Source organism: Lissotriton vulgaris, chromosome 4_1 (genome assembly GCF_964263255.1).
Source record: "Lissotriton vulgaris chromosome 4_1, aLisVul1.2, whole genome shotgun sequence".
Lineage (NCBI taxonomy): Eukaryota > Metazoa > Chordata > Amphibia > Caudata > Salamandridae > Lissotriton > Lissotriton vulgaris.
In genome coordinates, this window is record NC_141691.1 from 36,570,952 (window position 1) to 36,576,815 (window position 5,864).

Sequence of the window (5,864 nt, forward strand, 5' to 3'; positions counted from 1 at the left end):
CCTAATAGTGTGATTAGGGTGAAAGCTTGACGCGTAGAGGATTGAGTTGCCGGAAGTTTCCTTTCTGAATAGACTAGTGACAATCTCATTTCCTGTAATGTCAATTTTCACATCAAAAAACTAGCTTCATTGTGGCTAATATGTGATGTAAAATGTATATTCAGCTGATTTGTGTTGATGTTCTCAACAAACTGCCTCGCCATTTCCTCAGTCCCTTTCCAAATGATGAAAATATCATCAATATATCTTCAATACTTATATACATTGTTGGACCACATATCTTTGTGTTGCACTTGAGTACGTTTTACTCCCACCAGCCTACGTGGAGCCCCGCATAGCTGGGGGAGAAACACGACCCCATGGCGACACCCCTAGTTTGTCGAAACACATCATTGTTGAATAAGAAAGTGTTATTGTTTAAAAATATTTCTGTCATTTTAATCAACATCAAACTGTGTTCTAACAATTCAACTGGGTGTTTGTCCAAGTAAAACTTCATAGCACGTAACCCATCTGTATGTGATATGCTGGTGTATAGGGTAGATATATCAAGTGTGATGAGGAGATATTCATCAGACCATTCACATTGCCCCAGTTGGTAAAGGAAGTCAGTACTATCCTTGATGTAAGCAGGAAGATTGACCACATACTCCTGTAAAAAAAAGTCAATGTATTTAGAAGTGTTTTCAAAAACACTGTTGATAGCTGATACTATCGGTCTGCCAGGTACCGGTGATTGCTGTTTGTGTTCTTTAGGTATTAAGTACATGTTTGGTAAGACAGGGTGCTCCTTATCGAGGTACTTGAATTCATCTCTACTTAAGAGACCTTCTCTCTTCCATTTGTGCAGGTCTTGGCGGTAGGATTCATTGATTTTTTTGGTTGTGGCCAAATTGATTTTGGAGTAACAAACATTGTCTCCCAATTGTCTATTTGCTTCTTCAATATAGTCTTTTTTGTTCCATAAAGCCAAGTTGCCCCCTTTATCTGAGTTGTTGATTATGATAGTCTGTTCATTTTTTAACTTTTTCATAAGGGTGACATATGGCCGCAGTTTATGATTCGGTTAGGTAATGCCTTTCATTGTCTTTTTTTGTAGTTTTTTGATTTCATCAACCACTAGGTCTGCAAACACATCGATTGAATCACGAGGCATAATGGGGTTAAAAGTTGAAGGTGGCTTAAATGGAGTCGTGATTGGTTGGTTGGTGATATATCCTTCTTCTTGTATATATATTGGGACGTGGATCCTGTGGTGAATATAATTACCATGCAATTTTTCCGTATAATTAATGACAGGTAAAAGAATAGCTCAATCAAATGAGAGGCAGAGTCCGTGGTATCTGAGTCATACGGGCTTTAATAGAAATGGCTCGAGCCATGGAAATCAGATCCATCAATACAAGGGTTCAGGAGGGGGCAAAATGATGTCAACGATTTATTAACAGTACATGACATATATAGTAAAACTGTACAATGGTGATGGATACAGTAGGCGTGACAAGTGAAAAGAATATGAGAAGAACACATGTGCGTAGCAAAAAGGCGTGTACAAGGGCGTACACAGAGGCGTGTGCTGGAAACGTCACAGAAAGTGTCATAAGTGGGTGGGTGCATAGAGGATTCTGCAGAGTCAGCTGAAACTTTTCACCTGGGTGCGCACGCAATTAGTATGACGTGTGATTGACGTGGAACTGGGGAAAGCTGGGGGCTTGACTAGTAGAGGAGACAGAAGTCTGGCATGTCAGATCGACCTGTTCCTATAACATATCTGATGTCTTGTGTTTGGGGGATGTTTAATCTGAAGTAAAAGGTCTCTCGGGCAAAGGCTATTCTATACTGAATGCATATGTGTCTAAGTGCAATGCGCGGGGCCATGGGCCTACCATGGTAACGGGAGCAATGAATTACATGAGGGAGACAGGAAGGCTTGGCCCTTTGCTCTGCAGCCGGGGAGCTGTTTACCTATTTCACTAGACTGGAATGTGTTTTCGAGGAGGCTGAACTGATAACTTGAAGGCAAAACACTGTTTTGGCAGGCAGGCCAGGCCGAGCCAGGCACCGCTCGCTTGGCAGGAAGTAAGGCAGAGGTCAGGGATGCATCTCCATGCTGCAGCTTTCAGAGGCAGAGACAGAGTGGTTCGAGAGGCAGAAATCAGGGCCTAGCTCGGCAGAGCCAAGAAAAACGTAAAAGTGCACCATGTAAAGACGTTGGCATGGCATATTTAGAAACTGAATTATCGATCCATTCATGGTGGATCTGGTAGAGGACATGTTAACGTTGGACGCAAATGTATTTGCGTCTTCAGATTCGGTGGTGGAGGGAAGTTACATGTACTTTAAGCTCGTACATGGAGACGTTGGGGTACACGTTAGGGGACATACCTGACCATAAACATTTCAATTACCTCATTCCCTCCTTGTCCCCTACGTTCCCATCAGGATATATCTATTTTCATGAGACCATCTATCTGTTCATATAACATCATCTGCTCATCTTTTTTCATACGGGAACTGGAACGTGAACTAGGATGTGGAACGCAGGCTGTGGCACACAAGCCGCATGTCGCTGGTCCACATTGTAGGCATAGACAACAACTGAATACTATGAGCAGTATGATTCCTAGGAATGACAGTAGCTTCCATCCCCAGTCTGTTATTACACTCCAGAGCCAACCGGACCAAGTCCAGGTGCCTGGATTCTGGTGTATCTGATGGGCTATTTCGTGAAGCCTGGTTATAGCTTTGTATACTGATGGTGCGTTATTAGGAATAAACACGCAACAACTGGATCCGATGACTCTACAAGCTCCGCCCCTATCGGCCAGGACGTCGTCAAGGACAAGGCGGTTCTGAAGAACAACAAGTCTCATAGCAGACTGTTCCTCTGTTAAGTTGCCCAAAGCAGAAGTAGTCTCATTCACTACCGCTTCGAGGGTTCTGGTTAATTTGCATATCAGTTTACTATTTGAGACAGTGCCTAAATAAGGAAAGAATCCTTTATTGAAATCTGTATATTGTTCCCATGTAGTTTCAGTCTGATCAACAATTGGGAGATCTCTCTTTTGTCTAACGTGAGTGAGGCGGGAATTCCTGTGATAATCAGATGGGGCTAGAAAAACTGGTGGCAATAGGAATGCAATGAAACAAGTACCATCCCAGTCTAGAGGTAAACGTACATAAGCTGTCTGACCACAAATGAAATAGGAATGTCTGGAAGCTTTGAAAGTAGACTTGCCTTCATCACTGAATTCGACCACAGTAGTACAGTCACTGTGTCCTAGATGTACTGAACCATTCTTTCTGACGCATAATACACCCTTTACTGGTAAAACTGATATAGATGGCAGGTCCGGACTAGTCTCTGACTGAACATTTAGGATCATGAGGTTAAGTGTAAAATTACCTAATCCATACACTTCATTTTCTAGATCGGTCCCTGTCATTTGTGGAAGACCTTCCTCGTCTGGGAAACATGCTTTGTTCATAACTGTGTTCAGGTTTCCCCATATCCAATTGCCTTGGGAAACTCTGGATTCAGTGTCTAAAGAGGACATTAAACTAAACCATGCACCACAGGAACCATTATGTGTAAACGGATAAGGAAAGAGGGGCAGAGCTCCCTTGTAGTTCTGATAGGGAGGGAGTCGGCCACATATCCAACAATTAGTAGCATTGTTGATCTGGTGAGAATGGTGTAACATACGGATGAATGTATTGTTGCGCAGCGCAAGTCGATAAGACAGTTCATGTGGAGGCAGAGCACTAAACGTGTGCTCTGCAGTGTCATTAGAAAAGGAATGTGCAATAGGAAAGAACATATGTAACATCCAACTAATGCAAATAATCGTAAGACTCAGAAAAAACATAATAAGTAATGTCAGTATGCAACGACTTCGGAGACTTTTACAATATTTTCGTTTCTTGATCTCCTGTCTATCTCTCTCTCTATTGGGGTCTATCTTATACATGTCAGGAACCTGTCTAACCGCTTCACCCAGGAGGGGACTTAAACAATTAAACTGTCTGACTTACTAGACCTCAATTTCAATCTGTAATCCTGCTGCTGAGTTTTCTCTAACAGGGGGAGTTTAGTATCAGTGTCTGGAATGCGGCAGTCCTGGGAAACAGTCTTTGGCGGAAGTCCATAACATTTTTTTACGTGGCTCGAATGCAGCCACCCCTTTCTGCCTTCGACTTTCACTGCAGTCCTGGTGGTCAACAAAACGATTTTCGGCTCTTTCCAGCGGGGCTCCAGAGGGCTTGATCTGTCAAAGTTGCGGACCACGACGACATCACCTGGAACAAGTTCATGCGGTTTCACCTCGGTGTTGTCTGGGAAGGCTGCCGCGACCTGTGAACGACATGATAGTAGTGCAGACATCAAGGAAGCAAGGTAATCTGTCAGCATAGTACTGTCAACATCTGTAATTTTACAGGGCATAGGCGTCCCCCACATATTAGGAGGCCTACCAAAGACCACCTGTTAAGAGATTGCAGAGACCATCTGCCAGCTTCAATAGGGGAAAACATTGGCTTGCCATTCAAATGATATAAAATAACATCTCCCTGATCACTGAACATCTCCAGGACCTTTACAGGTCTACAAAATAAACTTCAATCCTGCATCTGTATGTGTGGGAGGAGATGATAGTGGTGAGACCCAAGGTACAAGGAACAGGCAGCAACTGTGATAGGATGATTTAGCTATTTAATATTGATAATAATATTTAAGTAAAGAGCTTTGCAATCCACCTCACTGCTGTGGATGACTCATTGATTTATAGAGCCCAACGTAGGTCTATGCTTCAAAGTGTGACAAGACATATGTTGCCTAAACAATGAACTCTCATTTACTAAACATTTAGTGTTTCCAGAGGCCAAAATCCAGATCGAATTTGAGAAGACATTCAAACATCTGGATTGGACATTCCAATTTGCATGCTGGAAAAGTTGAGGCATTCCCTAAATTACTCTACATGACCCGAGTGAGGGCTCGAGTACAATTGCACATTTTGATGTCAGCCCCCTTTCCTGTTCTTTGTGGCACTAGGAAGGGCTGTCCCCTGTTTCTCCATGCTTTTTACTCTTGCTATAGAGCCACTGGCTTACAATGCTCCTATCTCAACCCGGTGTAGATGGATTTTGATAGGCTTTCCCTTTATGCAGATGATCTGCTGGACTATTTAGAGGGAACGATTTCTTGGCCTAGAGTGCTGCAAATATATCAGGAATTCAGGGAATATACTAACCTGAGGATGACATGGACCAAGTCTTGCCTGTATCCATTAAAGGTCATAACATGTGAAGGCAATTAGATTTCCCAGATCTCAACTCTAGTAGCAAGTACCTTATTGATTGTATGTTGCGATTTATGTCAGAATACTCTGCACATACATGGGTGTGTAACATTGGACTCCTATTCATGAAGGTTGAGAGACAGCTTGCCAATTGGTTTGTCGTATTTTGACGGTGATCAGGTTAGCGTTAAGCTTTGCTACACAAATTTTCCTTTAACTTGGCTATGGTGTTCGGAAGCCATTTTGAATACACTGGCGGCCATTTCAGAGAATGCGCTGCCTCGTGGTCAGCATGTCCTTTTGTCCTTCCTTTGTACCACTGACCACTTGAGTTTGCCCAGCAACAGGCTATTTATAGTACTGGTCAAGCTTGCACATGCGTAGTCAAACCCTCTGTACTAGTGGACAGTCATCACTTAGGAATGTCCCCCAGAACTGACCAGTGGTGTTGTAACCCCTCCCATGAGTTGGCTGTGTTCCAAAAATGACCATATATGTACCTAAAACTGAGTAAATGTGTTCCGCCTACTCTTTTTATTACTGTAAACTGTATAAAAGACGTCT